The following is a 20,700-nucleotide window of genomic DNA, read 5'->3' on the forward strand; positions in this document are numbered from 1 at the left end:
CTGGAACAACAGACTGGTTCCAAATAGGAAAAGGAGTACATCAAGGCTGTATATTGTCACCCTGCTTATTTAACTTGTATGCAGAATACATCATGAGAAACGCTGGGCTGGATGAAGCACAAGCTGGCATCAAGATTGCCAGGAGAAATGTCAATAACCTCAGATATGCAGATGACACCACCCTTATCGCAGAAAGTGAAGAGGAACTAAAAAGCCTCTTGATGAAAGTGAAAGAGTAGAGTGAAAAAGTTGGCTTAAAGCTCAACATTCAGAAAACGAAGATCAAAAAAAAAAAGAAAAGAAAACGAAGATCATGGCATCTGGTCCCATCACTTCACAGCAAATAGATGTGGAACCAGTGGCTGACTTTACTTTTTTGGGCTCCAAAATCACTACAGATGGTGACTGCAGCCATGAAATTAAAAGACGCTTACTCCTTGGAAGGAAAGTTATGACCAACCTAGATACCATATTCAAAAGCAGAGACATTACTTTGCCAACAAAGGTCCATCTAGTCAAGGCTATGGTTTTTCCAGTGGTCATGTATGGATGTGAGAGTTGGACTGTGAAGAAAGCTGAGCGCCGAAGAATTGATGCTTTTGAACTGTGGTGTTGGAGAAGACTCTTGAGAGTCCCTTGGACTGCAAGGAGATCCAACCAGTCCATTCTGAAGCAGATCAGTCCTGAGTCATTGGAAGGACTGATGCTGAAGCTGAAACTCCAATACTTTGGCCACCTGATGCGAAGAGCTGACTCACTGGAAAAGACCCTGATGCTGGGAAAGATTGAGGGCAGGAGGAGAAGGGGATGACAGAGGATGAGATGGTTGGATGGCATCACCGACTCAATGGACATGGGTTTGGGTGGACTCCAAGAGTTGGTGATGGGACAGGGAGGCCTGGCGCACTGCAGTTCATGGGGTCGCAAAGAGTCAGACATGACTGAGCCACTGAACTGAACTGAACAGGTTCAACACGAGAGAACACAGTAAAAACAAACATTACCTCCAATCCTCCCACAAGATGGTGGCAAAAAAGCAATATAGTTGCTAACTACTCTTCTCACCTGCTTCAGATTTCTTAATTTCAGTAAACTGTAAAAAGAAACGTCTAAGTCTGAGAGATACACCAATCAGACACTTAAGAGTAAAAGCTTGTCTTAACTTGTGAAGATAAAACTGATAAGAACGTATGCTAATTAGTCATAGGTCAGATAATAAGTTCAGACATTGTTTTGTGTGTGTGCGTGTGTGTGTGTGTGCGCGCACACACGCTCATGTGTGCTCAGTCGTATCAGACTCTTTGCAACCCCATGGACTGTAGTCCAACAGGCTCCTCTGTCCATGGGATGGACTCTCCAGGCAAGAAAACTGGAATGGGGTGCCATGCCCTCCTCCAGGGGATCTTCCTGACCCAGGGATCAAACTCACATCTCCAGCGTTTCCTGCATTGTCAGGTAGATTCTTTACCACTGAGCCACCTGGGAAGCCACAGATATAGTTACACAAAGCAAGATTTACTTAATGAACTTTGGAGACTGATGTCTTTTTAACTTTACTTCTAATTTCTTATATTCTATAGTAACACTGACAAGTCTCTGAGATATTTCTCCCATTTCTCAAACTGATTTTAAAACTGAAAAACAAACAAAAAAAAAAACTGAAAAACATGAGATATTTCTTAAGTTCAGAAGTTAAGGTACATTCATAACTAGGACTGAATTTATTTCTAAATATTTCAATCATATCCAGTTAAATTAGTTTGTTTATCCATTCATTCAACAAGTATTTCCTAAGGATCTACTATGTACCATGTATGGTTAAAAACACTGAAGTTATAGCATTAAACAGTAAAGTCCCTTCTTCCATGGTGCTTAAATTCTACTAGGAGAAAGAGACCAAAAAGAAATTCGAAAATACCGAGCAGTGGTAAAACTACCACAAAAGTAAAACAAGGTGATTGTGTTGACAGGAGAGCAGAGATCCATTCACTACATTTAAACACAATGTAACATCCATGATCATTTTAACTAAACTATAAATAATACATTTTATGTTCCTAAAACTAAAATAAGTCCTAATCTCAAAAAATAAAGCTTGAAAATTAACTATTCTATATTTCCACTTACCCTGAACTTCTCTCCTAGACCTGAACATTTTTTCATTATGAAGCCGCTAATGTGAGACTTCATGGTGGTACAGTGGTTAAGACCCAGAGCTTCCAATACAGGAGACACAGGTTTGATCCCTGGTCTGGGTACTAAGATCCCTCCCCTCAAAGTGTATCTTTAATCACTCTAAGTTAGATAGTCTAGAACATTACCAGGTATCTAAAGAAGGGTATCTCTTAACATTGGTTTCCTAATGCCACAGTACTGACAAATTCTCAGTAGAAGACTATGAACTTCTTCTACCTGGAAGTAGTCTATCAACTACTAGTGTCACAACCATTAATACAATCATGTAATTTTTTTTTGCAAGAATGATGTTGAACAGCCAATTCCACTTTATCTAACCTGCTCATGACTAAAAATAATCATTACTATCAAGAAACTGGCTGAACTACTAATAAAAATTTAATTTTACTGTAGGCTTCATTGCTAAAAAGATTACACTGCAGTGAAAAAAAAAATCTGGGCTTTTACCACTGGTTCTCTCATACTGTATTTACAAAACACTTGAGCGCAGCTCAACCACGAAGTGTCCAATGAATGTAACTTAAGCTACAGGGCTAGACAAGTGGATGAATAGATTATTGCAGGTTTCCTAAGCAACTGCTGTTTGTAAATTGAAATGAACTAACACCACTGAATAAGGTGAACAGACATTATGAAATAGTACACAAATCCAATTTAAAATAATCAGATAGATCTACTTAATACTAAAAACCATCACTACCAGTAATTAACCAGAAACTACTGTATACTCATAATTAAAAAGGCCCTCAGGTTAAACTTAAGTGTTGTCTGTCACATTACAAAATACCTTGCCCAAAAATAAGGGGAAATGTTCATTCTAGTTGGTAATCAAAGAAACGCAAATTAAAAGAATCTGAAATACCACTGTAAAACTGCTTAAAAAAACATTTCCAAAGCAGGAATGTGATTACCACATATGACAGCAACAGTGGGCCTGTAAGGTGGGTACAACCCTACTGCAAAACAACACACCTTCAGTTACAAGGATCTTCCAAAGTTCACACTGATTGACAGCATGATCCCACTCCTGGACATAACTAGATAGGGGGAAAAAAACAAAGTTACTCATAGAAGCTGTACCTTCTCAAACAGGTGGAAAGAGACAAATGTACAGCAAGGAAAATAATTAGGTAGTTCATGGTATGGCAAATGTGTATAGCTAAATTGGTTCTGGGACCCAATACCAATGTTGTGTTGCAGGCAAGGGAGGGGATATCTCTTACAGCACCAAAGATTCTCTAGACACCAGCTGGGTGCTCTACAATTCAACTCAATTCTGACACTATCTACCCTGAGACAGCATCACATTTCACAGATTTAAGGATTCAGTCCTACAGGACTGCCCTCGTCCAACTCCACTTCAGAGAGCAGTTCCAAGTCCAGGTTGTTCCCTTACTTCCAACCCACTGGCTATAAAACAGAGGTGCCTGCTTCCCTGATAGCTCTGCTGGTAAAGAATCCACCTGCAATGCAGGAGACCCCAGTTTGATTCCTAGGTCGGGAAGATTCGCTGGAGAAGGGACAGGCTACCCACTTCAGTATTCCTCGGCTTCCCTGGTGGCTCAGCTGGAAAAGAATCCACCTGCAATGTGGGAGACCTGGGTTTGATCCCTGGGTTGGGAAGATCCCTGGAGAAGGGAAAGGCTACCCACGCCAGTATTCTGGCCTGGAGAATTCCATGGACTGTATAGTCCACGGGATAGCAAAGAGTGGACACAACTGAGCGACTTTCACTTTCAGTGTGAATGAAAAATGCCACCTGCCTCATCAGCAAACAAAGGATGCTATGGCCATCCTGTCATCAGCCACTAGCCTGTCCCATGGTGAGCCCTGAGGGAACTCAGGAGGGAGATAAAACAGGCTGCCAAGCCCTCAGCCACCACACAATGGTAGACTCTGAGGGGACTGAGCATGGGAAAGAACACAATAGTATCCCCAGATAACTGAGGTGCATATCAAAGGAATGATTTCAGTCAGCCCAGACTCTCGCATCTTCCCATACAAGAAAAGCACTAAATTCATTAATTTGAGATATCTAGTTTTCTCTGACAGTAATCTTTTGATATTCTAGCCACCTGTATTTTGTGGCAAAACTTCTATTTACCCTGGCTCCTCACCTCTTTGGAGCACTCCCTCAGAGCTTTCTGGGATGATGCCTTCTGGGTTTAAGTCCTCAGAAATTTCTTCAAACAAAACATAATTCTCAACTTTGAGGCTGTGTGTTTTTTTACATTAAGAACTCCTCCTTGGGTTCAATTAATTTGCCATGAAGGCTCACAAAACTCAGAAACATTTTACTTAAAGTTATTTATTGTTGCTGTTTAGTCACTAAGTCATGTCCAACTCTTTTGCGACCCTACATATCCTTTACTGTAAAAGGATTTAACTCAGAACAGCCAGATGAGACACACCGCATGGGTAAAGGGCGAGGAAGCCTCCAAGCGCTCTTAGAGCTTGCCATTCTCTCCAAATCTTCACATGTTCAGCAAATCAGAAGCTGTCTGAACCCTTTCATTTTGGGGTTCTGGGGAGAGTTCAGGATTGATTAAATGATTGGCCAATCGTGACTGCATTCCAAGTCCAGCTCCTCTTTCCTCCTCAGAGTTGGGGTGCGTTTGGGGGCTGAAAGTTCTAACCCTTTAATCACAGTAGGTTTCACTAGTAACCATTACAGGCAAATTCTTTACTCTCTGAGCCACCAGGGCTGGCCTCATCCTAGGGTGCTTTCTAAAAGTCACCTTATTAACATAACAAAAGATACCTCTACCACCCTAAACACTGAGAAAATTCCAAGGGCTTGGGGAGCTCTGGGCCAGAAATGGGGAAGAAGACCAAATATATATATGTCACTTATAAATCACAACATCACGAAAGCCCTACCACACTTAAGAGTCAAAAATATATACCAGATGCATTAAATTTTTAAACGAGGAGGGGAAAGACAAAAATGATTTCCATGTGGTGATAGGTGGGGGAGTGAGGTATTATAGAAGATATCAGTATGAAAAAGCATTTAATGTTTTGTATCCTTTTTACTTTAACAGTATATGCATGACTACAACCATATAAAATATACACATGGCCAGTCCCAGTCTTTAGGACCCCATGGACCGTAGCACGCCAGGCTCCTCTGTCCTCCACTATCTTGTGACATACTTTTGTAGCATTTACCATACTTAACTGTGTTTATTTAATATCTTTCTTCCCTACTAGACCATAAATTCTGAGGGCAGGGACCAGGCTTTTCTTTTCACTGATATCTGCAATGCTGAGGACCATCCATACCACATATAGACACTCAAACATTTGTGGAGCAATTCCAATTCTCGGTATATACACGAAAGAATTTAAAGTAGGGACTCAAACAGGTTTTTGTACACCATGTCCCTGGCAGCATTATTCACAACAGCCAAAATGTGGAAGGACTGATGCTGAAGCTCCAATACTTCAACAACCTGATGCAAAGAGCTGAATCATTGGAAAAGACTGATGCTGGGAATCAGCACTGATGCCGGAATGGGTGAATTTAACTCAGATGACCATTATATCTACTACTGTGGGCAAGAATCCCTTAGAAGAAATGGAGTAGCCATCATAGTCAACAGAAGAGTCCGAAATGCAGTACTTGGATGCAATCTCAAAAAACGACAGAATGATCTCTGTTCATTTCCAAGGCAAACCATTCAATATCATGGTGATCCAAGTCTATGCCCCGACCAGTAACACTGAAGAAGCTGAAGTTGAACAGTTCTATGAAGACCTACAAGACCTTCTAGAACTAACACCCAAAAAAGATGTCCTTTTCATTATAGGGGACTGGAAGGCAAAAGTAGGAAGTCAAGAAATACCTGGAGTAACAAGCAAACTTGGCCTTGGAGTACAGAATAAAGCAGGGCAAAGGCTAATAGAGTTCTGCCAAGAAAACGCACTGGTCATAGCAAACACCCTCTTCCAACAACACAAGAGAAGACTCTACACATGGACATCACCAGATGGACAACACCAAAATCAGATTGATTATATTCTTTGCAGCCAAAGATGGAGAAGCTCTATACAGTCAGCAAAAACAAGACCAGGAGCTGACTATGGCTCAGATCATGAACTCCTTATTGCCAAATTCTGACTTAAATTGAAGGAAGTGGGGAAAACCATTAGACCATTCAGGTATGACCTAAATCAAATCCCTTATGATTATACAGTGGAAGTGAGAAATAGATTTAAGGGACTAGATCTGATAGACACAGTGCCTGATGAACTATGGACGGAGGTTCGTGACATTGTACAGGAGACAGGGATCAAGATCATCCCCATGGAAAAGAAATGCAAAAAAGCAAATGGCTGTCTTGAGGAGGCCTTACAAATATCTGTGAAAAGAAGAGAAGCCAAAAGCAAAGGAGAAAAGGAAAGATATAAGCATCTGAATGCAGAGTTCCAAAGAATAGCAAGGAGAGATAAGAAAGCCTTCCTCAGTGATCAATGCAAAGAAATAGAGGAAAACAACAGAATGGGAAAGACTAGAGATCTCTTAAAGAACATTAGAGATATCAAGGGAACATTTCATGCAAAGATAAGCTCAATAAAGGACAGAAATGGATGGACCTAACAGAAGCAGAAGATATGAAGAGGTGGGAAGAATATACAGAACTGTACAAAAAAGATCTTCACAACCCAGATAATCACGATGGTGTGATCACTCACCTAGAGCCAGACATCCTGGAATGTGAAGTCAAGTGGGCCTTAGGAAGCATCACTATGAACAAAGCTAGTGGGGCTGATGGAATTCCAGTTGAGCTATTTCAAATCCTAAAAGATGATGCTATGAAAGTGCTGCACTCAATATGCCAGCAAATTTGGAAAACTCAGCAGTGGCCACAGGACTGGAAAAGGTCAGTTTTCATTCCAATCCCAAAGAAAGGCAATGCCAAAGAATGCTCAAACTACCACACAGTTGCACTCATCTCAATGGCACCCCACTCCAGTACTCTTGCCTGGAAAATCCCAGGGACGGGGGAGCCTGGTGGGCTGCCGTCTATGGGGTTGCACAGAGTCGGACACGACTGAAGCGACTTAGCAGCAGCAGCAGCAGCACTCATCTCACACGCTAGTAAAGTAATGCTCAAAATTCTCCAAGCCAGGCTTCAGCAATACGTGAACCATGAACTTCCAGATGTTCAAGCTGGTTTTAGAAAAGGTAGAGGAACCAGAGATCAAACTGCCAACATCCGCTGGATCATCGAAAAAGCAAGAGAGTTCCAGGAAAACATCTACTTCTGCTTTTTTGACTATGCCAAAGCCTTTGACTGTGTCGATCACAATAAAAGTGGAAAATTCTGAAAGAGATGGGAATACCAGACCACCTGATCTGCCTCTTGAGAAACCTGTATGCAGGTCAGGAAGCATCAGTTAGAACTGGACATGGAACAACAGACTGGTTCCAAATCGGGAAAGGAGTACGTCAAGGCTGTATATTGTCAGCCTGCTTATTTAACTTATATGCAGAGTACATCATGAGAAACGCTGGGCTGGAAGAAGCACAAGCTGGAATCAAGACTGCCGGTAGAAATATCAATAACCTCAGATATGCGGATGATACCACCCTTATGACAGAAATTGAAGAGGAACTAAAGAGCCTCTTGATGAAAGTGAAAGAGGAGAGTGAAAAAGTTGGCTTAAAGCTCAATATTCAGAAAACGAAGATCATGGCACCTGGTCCCATCACTTCATGGCAAATAGATGGGGAAACAGTGGCTGACTTTTTTGGGGCTCCAAAATCACTGCAGATGGTGACTGCTGCCATGAAATTAAAAGACGCTTACTCCTTAGAAGGAAAGTTATGACCAACCTAGACAGCATATTAAAAAGCAGAGACATTACTTTGTCAACAAAGGCCCGTCTAATCAAGGCTACGGTTTTTCCAGTAGTCACGTATGGATGGATGTGAGAGTTGGACTATAAAGAAAGCTGAGTGCCGAAGAATTGATGCTTTTGAACTGTGGTGTTGGAGAGGACTCTGAGAGTCCCTTGGACTGCAAGGAGATCCAACCAGTCCATCCTAAAGGAGATCAGTCCTGAGTGTTCGTTGGAAGGGCTGATGTTGAAGCTGAAACTCCAATACTTTGGCCACCTGATGCGAAGAGCTGACTCATTGGAAAGACCCTGATGCTGGGAAAGATTGAGGGCAGGAGCAGAAGGGGGCGACAGATGGTTGGATGGCATCATCAACTCAGTGGACACAAGTTTGAGCAAACTCCGGGAGATAGTGAAGGTCAGGGAAGCTTGGTATGCTGAAGTCCATAGGGTCACAAAGAGTTGGACATGACTTAGTGACTGAACAAGAACAAATATCAACTTTAAAGATAATTTCAACTTTACATAATTGAAACAACAGTTTTAATACTGTATACAATGTTAAAGCATGTCCCAGATAGGAGAACACACCATTTGGATTCTTTTCAAATTTGAGATGCTTATGGATTTGTACATTTTCCTAGATTTTTCCTATGTTAGTGGTCCTCCTGCCCACTCTTGGCCTTCTGCTCCTCTTTATTTGTAACTTCTCCCCGCTCAAGACCAATGTACACTATGCATAGGGATCCCTAAGGTCCACCTCTTACTCATATCTCCTGACCTCCGGTTGCACTAATATCAGCTTAAGGTGGAAGTATCTAAAAATACAATTTTGTTTCTCTCAAAAATTAACTACCATTCAAATGCAAGAGCATAGTACAGCATTACTACTACCATGTTCTAAGTACATAATTATTACAATAAATTTTATAAGTAGAAAGAAGTATGAATTCCAAGATACTACAAAATCATGATGTTAACTTGCTATGAAAATAGTAACTAAAACAATAATTTAAAGTTTTAATACATGGCAGTTTTGTTTTCTTTTTTAAGCCCTACACACATACATATGTACGTGCATATTATGGCAAAGCGAGGAATTCTCCTGTATGAAGCCAACTTATCTAGCTCCATACTGTGCACATCACAAATATACTATAAATGGTCAATGAACAAATCATTAGGCAAAATGAGGGGTTGAAAGTTAAGACAGTCAAAAGAAGCTGGAAAGTAGACCTCTATTAAGAGATAAAACAGCTTCAGAGAACCTAGAAGCTGACCCGAGGGCATATACTCCTCCAGGAATTCAAGGCAATTCACGAGAACAGACTTCTAAAAATTACAACATGAGACACAACTGCCTCCCCATTCCCACCCAGAAACAGGTCCAAGCACAATCCTTATCACTTCTCTGTTCCAGGAAATGCCTATCTTGTCTATTAAGATTAAATCAGTCTAATTCTGGGTCAGCTTGCAAGTAAGTCTAGTGAGTCTCAGGATACCACACAGTGAATCCACTCAACAAATATTATACAACCTATTATGTCCCAAGCACTACTCTAGGTGCTGGAGTTAAGGTAATGAACAAGACAAATATCCTTGCCTTCACAGAGTTTACATGGTTAAGGCGGAGAGACAATCCACATAAAACTATGTTTGATAATGCAGAAATACAACAGAGTAATACAACAGAGAAACTGTAGTACAGCAGAGAAATACAACAGAGTAAAGAGAAAGGGAGTGCTGGGGGCAAAAGATATTTCACACGCTACAGCCAAGGAATATTTCACTGAAAGACTAATTACTTGAGCAAAATGTCCTGAAGAAATGAGCAACCACACAAGACAGAGGAACCAGCAAGCAAATACAAACGCCCTAAGGTATAGTTGGGGAAATTACTCAATTTCTTTAGGCCTCAATTTTCTGTAAAATGAGTACAATATCCCCTATACAAGATTAAAATGTAAAAGTAATATACTACATCAAGTATATGACATATAGAATGTACTCAGTAACTGAAAACATTACAATTATCTGGGGGCCTATCATGGCAGCGAAACCCTTAGCCTATTGTCTGGCATACAGAAAACACTCAGAAAAGTATTGTTATCTAATCCCCATAATAGAATATGGCAGAGAGGATTACTCATTTTATAGCCAGGAAACCTGAGGATCAGAAATTTGTCCAATCCTCTGCTGACCTCTAAAATTCCTATTAGGATGAACAAACATACTTCACAATTAAAGAGAGGGCTTAAAATAAATACACTGCCAAGATGAGGAAACCATTCACATTAATGTCAAGAGTCAGCAGTATGATATTGTAGAGCTACAACATGGGACTCTCATCAGTTCGCCTGGGTGTCACATCAAGGCTCCACCACTTTCCTTGGTATGTGTCCTTGGGCAATTTTACCTTTTTGTTCTGCACCTCTGTTTTCTCACCTGTCAACAGGATACAGTAATAGTACCTACCTCATAGAGTTGTTGGGAGAATAAAATGAGTCTATTTTTTAAATCACTTTTATTTCAGTGCCTAGCATATAGAGTTACATTGTATTAGTAGTAGTAGCATGAAAGCAAAAACAAAATCGAAACAGTTTTACTTTCAATGGAGAATTTTAGAAACTATAAAGACATTGGAAATAGAAGAATAACAAAAACGAAGTACTGGAGAAAAATGAAAAACAGAAGAAAAAGACAGAAGAACACAAAAGTAGCATCATGGTGTTACTTGGATGTAGAGCAATTTACCACTGTCCTTTAGTAGGAACACTACCAGGGAGGCAAATGCCAATGATGCTTTGGATAACATTCTGTTTCATAGTTTATTTTCAAAGAAGTTTAATTTCTTAATCAGATGTCACTTAACTGAGGATTACAACAAATTAAATATAACAAAATTTATCATCCTCCCCCACTCAACACTCTTTCAGGTGTTATTTGATGCTTATTATAAAATATGAAACACATCACATATAACTTCAGATTCAAAGTAATTTATTCCCTATCAGCTGCTGGTAGAAAATAAGGCTTCTACCTAATTTCCGAACATTTTCTGACTACTTCGAGTTTAACTTCCTCAGTCTCATCAATTTAAGATTCCTGCCCCCTCATCTCCCCACCCAAAAGTTATCACTACACAAGTCCATAAATCATCCCACTGGGAGGCAATGTATCATCACCATGTATAGAAGTGTGCTAGAAATAGGCAAAACTGGATTCAAAAGCAGGCACTGCCACTCACGAACGAGCTGAGTGAACTTGGGCAGGTCACTTAACCATTTTGAACCTCAATAAATTAAAATATCACCAACTACCTCACACATGTCTTTTTAAGAAATAAAAATGATGTGTTAGGGAGCCTTGCCATGTAGTAGATCCTATAAATGATATCCTGTAGATATATAAAGTTTATCATTAATGCAAAGCCAACTAGAGGAGACTGACTCCTACTTTTTCAACATGAGAACTTTTTAAAATGAGGTATTAATAATGTGATTTCAATGCAGGGTTACATTTCTAGAAAACCCAAGGTTTTAATTATCATTTGAGAATCTGTATACGTATTACACAATGGGACAGTTCAAAATCACATAAAAACATAATTCCTTGTCTGAAAAAGGTAAACTACTTATAAGAAATAAACCGGCGGACATCCCTGGTGGTCCAATGGCTAAGACTGTGCACTCCCAATGTAGAGGGCCCAGGTTCAATCTCTGGTCAAGGGGCTAGATCCCATATGCTACAACCTAGAGTTCACATGCCACAACTAAAAAGATCCCACGTGCCACAATGAAGACCCAGTATAGCTAAATAAAGAAACGGAAATAAATTTGGATATCACCAATATTGTACATAAGCACTACGTATTTATACACACAATAATCATCTCTCATGTGACGTTTGCTACTTTTCTGCAGCAACCTGGATAACTGTGCCAGTCTAATTTCGAAGATTTACGAACTATTTCCCTACTAAGCAATCTTTTCTAATACAATCCTGTATTGTCCACATAAGTCCTCTGAAATTTAGGTATATTTAGAACATCCAAATACGAATGCAACTACTGAATATTCCTCAATGAATAGTAGCACTTTATCCACTGACACATGTAATCAAAACTCCAGAAAGTACATATATTCAAGCTAGAAAAATCCATTTGTCATTGACAAATTTGCTTTTCAAAAACATACCTTCAAGTTTCTGCTTCCCTGCCAGCCATAGCTACCACCACTTCCTCAATTCTCCTGCCAGGAATAAAGTCTAAGGAATGTCTTTTGGCCTGAATGAGTGGTGGAAACAGGGAGGGACATATCCCAAAGGAAAAATATTATGGCTTGCTAATATTTCCTACATTTTCTCTACTTCTTTAACATAGAAGGGAAATTCTCCAAGGTTCATATTCCTAACTATCTTTAATACTACTTCTGTAAGCCACAAAAAAGGCCTTTTTCAGTAAGAGGATATTAACTGTGTTCTTTGTAGTAACATTCTAATCATCGTAAAGTTTGCAAATAAGGTACCAGGCGAGAGATACATTGGTAGAGTGTGGGAAAATTCTTCCTTTTGAAGACAAAAAGGTTAGAAATCCAAGAAGAGAGTGTATCATACATCACAATCCTGAAATGGAAATTCTACCTTAAATATACCAAACCTGCATCATCATATATGTGTAGAGAATGAATTTAATGAGAATCATATACTGTGACAAAGACATTTCAAGGTAACACTCCAAAGTCAAAAAGCAAAACAAGCATAGATAAATTTAAATTCCTATTTAAAAGCAAGCATTTTGAACTTGAAACAGACCACAAGAGTCCCATATAACAGAGTGATTGTTGATTGCCTCTTTTTCTTTTACACAGAAGCACACTATCAATCAGAAGGTCTCAACTTTTAGATAACAGTGACTGGTTATAGGGGATGGTCATGGACTCTTAACTTAAGTTTATTCACAACCACTAAAGACTGAAGCATTCCAGTGCTCTAACAACAGTGTCCAATTGTTATTTTCCCCCAAAGCTTTTCATAGTAGTCCTTATTTTTAAATACTAATCTTAAATTAAGGACACTATCAAAACTGCATTGATAGCTAGTGGTTTTAACATAGTATTCCTTAATATATAGTAATTCCAGTACACAATGTTTTCAAAAGGGGTTATTTTTGAGCCTTTTGGGGTGATAAAACCCAAATGACAATGCTGAGAGCAGTCTATGTAGTTTACAACTGTATATCCCATCCCTAAAGGCACTTTATCTACCAGTTGATACAACAAAGGAACTCCTGAGAACTCGAATAAATGCATAGTTATACATTTTGTTGGGCTTCCCTTGTGGCTCAGCTAGTAAAGAATCTGCCTGCAATGCAGGAGACCTGGGTTCGATCCCTGGGTTGGAAATATCCCCTGGAGAAGGGAAAGGCTACCCACTCCAGTATTCTGGCCTGGAGAAGTCCATGGGGTTGCAAAGAGCCGCACACGACTGAGCGACTTTCACTTCACATATATTTTGTACATTAATTTCACAGGGGTCTCACACCTCTACCTTATCCATGGGCCCCAGATTATAAAACCCAACAATAACTTTTTAAAAACACCATCTGTATTAATTTTATGTAATAAATCACACCCACAAAATAACCTTTTGTCTACCAGTCACTATGAGGTCCACGAATTCCTTCCCCTTGTCAGAAATGCAGTCCCCCTCCTTCCAACTTCATGATGGCTTTCAGTGAACTAAACAAATGACTTTAAAAACTGAATCCAAGCATGCTCAGTTGCTTCACTCGTGTCTGACTCCTTGCGACCCCATGGACTGCAGCCTGCCAGACTCCTGTGTCCACGGAATTCTCCAGCCAAGAATACTGGAGTGGGTTGCCATTCCCTTCTCTAGGGGATCTTCCCAACCCAGGGATCAAATCCGAGTCTCCCGTTTTTCCTGCATTGGCAGGCAGATTCTTTACCACTGTGCCACTTGCTGCTAAGTCACTTCAGTCGTGTCCAACTCTGTGCGACCCCATAGACGGCAGCCCACCAGGCTCCCCCGTCCCTGGGACTCTCCAGGCAAGAACACTGGAGTGGGTTGCCATTTCCTTCTCCAACGCATGAAAGTGAAAAGTGAAAGGGAAGTCGCTCAGTGGTGTCCGACTCTAGCGACCCCATGGACTGCAGCCTACTAGGCTCCTCCATCCATGGGATTTTCCAGGCAAAAATACTGGAGTGGGGTGCCATTGCCTTCTCTGGTGCCACCTGGGAAGCCCTTAAAAATTGAATGAAAGTTAAAGTGAAGTCGTTCAGTCGACTCTTTGCGACCCCATGGACTATAGATTACCAGGCTCCTCAGTCCATGGGATTTTCCAGACAAGGGTACCGGAGTGGGTTGCCATTTCCTTCTCCAGGGGATCTTCCCAACCCAGAGATCGAACCCGGGTCTCCCACATTGCAGGCAGACGCTTTACCCTCTGAACCACCAGGGAAGCAAAAACTGAATAGACCTACTTAATAACCTCTCAGTTGTTTATATACTGACACCAACAAAACTTTCTAAAGTGAACTAGCTAGGGGGGAAAACACACAACTTCCTCAATGAAATATTAAAATAACAGCTAAGTATGAAAATAAAATGCACAGTCCTCTTAAGATCAGCTGTCTACTACTCACTCTCACTAGAAGAAGAAAAAGAGGGAAAAGAAACCTTAGTTTACAAAATAGTAAAATCTGCCATTATGCTGAAATCATTTCTCCAAAGGTTTGAATTCACCTACAGTATTCATTTTTGGAGGGGATATACCACAAACATAAACAGACTGGGAATACAAAGCAGCTGCAAAAGTTATCAAAAATAAAAGAGAACTATTAATTTTATGAAGTGACACATTCATCTACAAGACTTAATTTTCAAAGTATGGTACAGAATCAGTTTAACTTCAAACAAGTCTCTAAACTAGACCCTTTTCTTTCTTTTCTAATACTACTTCTCCTTAGTCACAAAACTGTATCTCTTTCAGCTATCTTCTAAGAAATTTTCCATCTAAGAACCCCCGTGAAATATCATACAATTCACATTTCCTAAGAAACCCATAAATGGAGTCTAAACAACTTAAGAAGAACAAACAGATGTAAACAGTGAAAAGTAGTTATCTTGGAGTTTTCTGCTTTTATTTAGGAGGACCTCACTCAGAGAAGTTGCTCTTCAACATTAACACATAGTCATTTAAGTCTTCATCGTCATTTGAAAAGAGCCAACTGGAAATTCTACTGGGTTTTTAAAAACACTATCTCCTGTCTTTTACTGTGGACCCCATACTGATTAAAAACTCCTTCGAAAGAGTAAAAATAAACTCTAAAATAAAGCAGTTTAAATGCCCACAATCACATTCCTGCCCAAAGAAATCTCCCAGAGGTTCCGAATCTCTTCTGACCACTCAATTAATTGGGCGAGTTATTTGGCCTCCTACCTTTTTGGTTTCCTCTTCTGAAGTGGGGGTGGGGAGGGCAGGGGTGTTAATCAGGGTCATCATGCATCCTAGTTACTCTGGGACAGTCCTACTTTATACTATTATCCTAGCATGCCATCCATTTATTGCCCCTTTCACTCTTCACTCTCAACAGTATGCTGGTTTGAACAATAAATCATATGGGCATCCCACCTCAGAGGGTTATGAAGACTAAATAAGCTAATATACATAAAGCATTTGTAACAATGTCTGGCACATAGTAAGAGTACAGTTAGGGTCAGCTACTGTTAATGTTAGTCACTGTCAAAAACTTCTTATAAAAGGTTTTGAATAATATAATGAACAGAGCTCCTACAATATTCCTTTTCACAAATGAAACTACGCATTTAACTTCCCACATTCAACATTCAATTCTTTAAAACCAAGTAGCACTAAGTGCCTAAAATCAACACTAACCACTTTATCCCACAGAGATGGCAATAGTATCAACTGCACTCATATTTTATCAAATATACTTTATCATATTTTACGTTGTAAAGGCTATATTAGGGTTACTGACAGGAAAGTAACCATGAAAAGTAAAACCTTGTTTAGCACTAAACCAAGTCCCTTAATATTCTAGGAGCCTTTCTCAATAAGGGTTCCTAATGTTATTAACCACAGAACTCAGAAAATGATTTGAGTGACAATTTCCTGAATTCTCCCAAGAATAGTACAGAGCTAGTATCTTTCTAGATGCAAAGGAAGAAACTAAATCATTACACACAATGGACGCCTTGGGGCATAATTCTGTGGTAGAAGAGCAGTGGTACTTGGGACTACAAAGGGGAAAATACAGATGAAAAGACTCAATATTGAGTCTGGGGAGAAGACTATCACCTGGAAAAATACTTCCTACAATCATTAAGAAAATAATTAACATAAAATATATAAATCTGACTTATGGCTGTGAAAAGCACTAATATATTCAGTTTTACCACAACTCCACTAATTTACCTTAGACCAGATATACAATATCTAGCATTCCTTCAGATTAAAAAAGTTCCAGTTATAGTTTATGAAAAGCAGGAACGAGAAAGAGGAAAAGCAAAGAAAACTGAGACCAAGATTCTGATCACTACTGAACGAAGCAATTCAGGGCAGCAATTATTAACTATTACCTGATTTAAAAAAATAAGAACAAGAAATGTTAATTAAGTGGAAAGATAAACTAGAATAAAAAGTAGAAACAGAGAAGTTATTAATACTTAGAAGAAATCATTTTAAGATAACATTAAATAACAACAACATACCCCTACATAACCAATCAGAGCAGTAAATTATGAGTCACCAAAATTCTCATTTTAAAGCACATGATAAACATGCTGAATGACTGGGGAACTATTCTCAGACACATTTAGCCTCCTTTCTATAAAGAGACTAAATGACAGAAGAAAAAAATATTAGTGAAACTATTCTATCTACCATAGTATGACACCCCTCACAAAATCAAGAATACAATTCAACACATTATCTCATCTAAAATAATAATAAAAAAAATTATCCCACAAACTTCTGCATAATGAGCATACTCAAACAAATCTAAAGCTCAGAGTTAACTATTTAACCTTTCAGTATAAAACACAATGTAGATCCTTCATCAGGCAGCAACTTATCAAATCCTGTATATAAAAAACCTGCATTTACCCTGTATGATACATTTAAAAAACTCATTTCATAACACTGAAAAGAAACATGCTTTCTGGTGATGGATATCCTAAGACCTAACCAAGTTAAGAGAAACTACTGAGCTCAACAAAAAAGTACAAAGGTTTTGAGGCCAGACTACTTTGGGTATGAATTCAGACTGTCAATTTTTATTTTGTGACAAGTCATTTATTCTCCCAGAGCCTCAATTTCTCCATCTGTAAAATGACAACCATCTATCTTGCAAGGTAGCTGAGAAGTTTTAAACAATACATGTTAAAACACATAGTACAGTTATTGGCATTTAAGTCATTCAAGTGGCAACTAAATGAAGAGTTTCTTAGAAGAGCTCAGGATTCAACAAGTTATAGGTCAAATCCCATTACAACAAATCCCAGGTTATCCATGCAAAAGTGTAAACAGGACTTCCTTTTTTCCCCTTCCAACAATGTTCAACAGTATTTTAAGAATATATATTTTATTTATATACATTTATATTCTTGGAGTTGTACATTAGATTATCTAGAGTTTATAGAAACCTCTCTAGTTTGTCTCATCAAGCCTAGTCCTGTATTTTCCAATTAAAATTACAAAAAAGAACAGACCATCAACATTATTCACCATCCCCTGGTTTCAGGGGGAGAGTGGGGCTTAAGGTGAGAGGGTGGGGCTTAAATTAATTTCAGTAATCTCCAGACTAGACTAACCATAGGTAAAGACTTATTTTCTTCTGGTTATTACCAAAGATAGAACTATAGCAAGCAGACATTAAAAATACAGTTCAGGTAGCAGATTACCACAGCTGGTAAAGAGATGTAGTTTTTTTAAATGTACATACACAAAAAGGGCTTCCCTAGTGGCTCAGTAGGTAAAGAGTCTGCCTGCAATGCGGGAGAGTTGTGTTCAATCCTTGGGTGGGGAAGATCCCCTGGAGAAGGGCATGGCAACCCACTCCAGTATTCTTCCCTGGAGAATTCCATGAACAGAGGCGCCTAATGGGCTACAGCCCATGGGGTCACAAAGAGTCGGACACGACTGAGTGACTAACACATACAAAAATTAAGACTCTACCAAGCAACACCACTCATACTGACAAAACATAAAATTTGGCTAAATTAAATGCAAAGCAGGCGACTCAGGAGACTGAAAAAAAAAAAAAATCAAGCTGACAATTTTGCTTTCTCACATATCTTTGCCAAAGAGAACATGCAATAACCACCACTCATGATAGCCGAGGATACAGAAAATTATTATACAGGAAGAGTACTGAACCACAAATTACAAGTCCTAAATATGTACCAAATGTAGAAATTACAAAACTAAACTACATGTAAAGAACTTTTAAAATAATCTGAATCTTTAAAGTTTCTTCTTTACTAATAATTGGTAATGTTTCAATATATACTGACACCCATAGATAACCTGGACTATCCCTTGTCTTTGCTATGCTCCCCAACTCCCAAAATAGTTACAGGATAGTGCTCCGCTACACAATAAACTGTTGTGTTCAGGTCTTTGAATAATCTAACAGTAATGTCAAAGTACTAACACAAGACCAGTTTTTTTTTACTATGTGAGACACAAAAAGGTCACAACATTAAAGAGATATGAACCTTATCCCAGTGACATGTAATAGACAGAGCACTGTGTCCATCTAATGTAAATTTTAAGCTCAAAACTTGCAGCATCAAAAACTGAAGACCTCCATCTACTATAAAGAACCCAAAGCAGAAATACGCTATTCACTGTTTACTCCCTTCGCACGCATGACTGTGGATGGCATCAGTTAAACATACAGAATATTAAGCATTACTAAACTGTCCAAGGCATATTTTCACACTGAACCCCATATTCCCAAAGGATAATTTGAGCCTAAGCCTGTCTCCCACCCTAACCCACCCATTTTAATTCACAGATTCTCATTAAGGTTGAAAAAGAAAACAATGAGAAAATAATGTATAATTGAATTTCATTAAAATCTTGAGTCCTTGGGCTTTAAAAAAAAAAAAAACAAAACTAACTAAAGTTAACAAAGTTGCCAAACTCATAATTTGTTGCTTTAGTAGTTTAGCTCTTGCCTCACCACAATAAAATAAATCTGAAGTCACAATCCTCATGATCTATTTAAATTATGTGCATACAAATAAGAGTTCAAAATATATACTGTCTTAACATCTTTCTAAGGCTAAAATGATGAATATATAATATACAAACAGACTAATAATAACAATTATGAAATGTCTGTCTGTCACCAGCCTAGGGTGGAATTTTGGCTTTAATAATGATTAAGGAACACACATCACCAAACAGAAAAACTAAATATCCGTTATTTTGGGTTCCCTTTAAAGCTTTGACAAACATTCAAAAATACATCTTATAGGGTGAAAAAACCTGCCACTGAACAATACAAAATTGCAGAAAATAAGGTACTCTATTTCAAATAATTTACATTTTTTTGTAGGAGCAATTACAAATAAACTAAGGAGACTGAGGGTTTTAATATCAATGCATTTTTACTGTTGATGGGCAGTGGTCAGATGTTCTTAATAAAAGATTAAAATATTTTACACATCAACTTTTATTTATAGCACCAAATGGTTAAAAGTGGCGGGAAAAGTGAAAGTATCAGTCCTGTCCGACTCTCTGCAACCCCAGGGACTGTAGCCCGCCAGGTTCCTCTGTCCATGGAATACTCCAGGGAAGAATACTGGAGTGGGTAGCCATTCCCTTCTCGAGGGGATCTTCCCAACTCAGGATCGAACCCGAGTCTTGCACTGCAGGCAGATTCTTTACCGTCTAAGCCACCAGGAAAAGTGGGGGGAGGGGAGCTTTAACTCATTTTATATGTAAACATTCATTTTCAGATCAATTTTTTAAAAACCCACCCCACCCCCAACTGCCAGTCTGATACCTTAAAGTGCTATAGCTATAGTTATTTCACAGTGGGAAAGAATAACTAATAAGTACATTTATTTTCCAATCCTCTTCTCTACCCATTCATTAAACACCAAATACTCAAACAGAATTCAACTCCTACCTCGATCTTCTTACTAGGAATGCTCCCTAGGGCACCCGAATCTCTTCCACTGTCACTTATTCCAACTGCCAAAGCCCCTCCTATTAATAGTAAATCCCTTTCATACTGACTCACTGGAACTCCAACTTAATGAAATAGACACCAAGCAGAATTTACAAAATTTGCTCATGGAATTTTCCTATTTTCAAAGGATTAAAAAAGAAACTAAAAGTAGAGCAAATTCAGACTAAGTTACAAATATTTAAAGTTCAACCAATTTATAAGTATCTTGTTTATTCTATACTGGTTCAATTTAAATATTTTTTGAGTTTGTAAGTCAGACATTGTGTAATTACTTATACACAAGGCCAAGTTTCTCATGCAAATAATATGTAAATATAAACTTAAGTCATTACACCAAAATTGCAAGATAATTTGGATTTTTTCTTCAAAATTTTCTAATTATGGAAATGTTCAAGTACACGCAAAAGTAGGG

The 20,700-nt window shown here is 38.8% G+C and overlaps 1 protein-coding gene across 8 annotated transcripts in view; it reads right to left on the minus strand.

The window, feature by feature from the left end:
* The window catches only part of STAG2 (STAG2 cohesin complex component), a 141,720-nt gene that overhangs the window by 117,367 nt on the left and 3,653 nt on the right, over nucleotides 1–20,700 (minus strand). The window contains exon 3 of one of the 8 annotated variants that reach the window (XM_086388162.1): nucleotides 3,169–3,233. The exons of the other annotated variants lie outside the window; for them this stretch is intronic. The gene's annotated coding sequence lies outside the window, so the exon portion shown is untranslated. The remainder of the gene's footprint in view (nucleotides 1–3,168; nucleotides 3,234–20,700) is intronic. 8 annotated transcript variants of the gene reach the window in all.

Source organism: Bos grunniens, chromosome X, assembly GCF_055505025.1.
Source record: "Bos grunniens cultivar Pamir isolate PY7600 chromosome X, Bosgru_T2T1.0, whole genome shotgun sequence".
Classification (NCBI taxonomy): domain Eukaryota; kingdom Metazoa; phylum Chordata; class Mammalia; order Artiodactyla; family Bovidae; genus Bos; species Bos grunniens.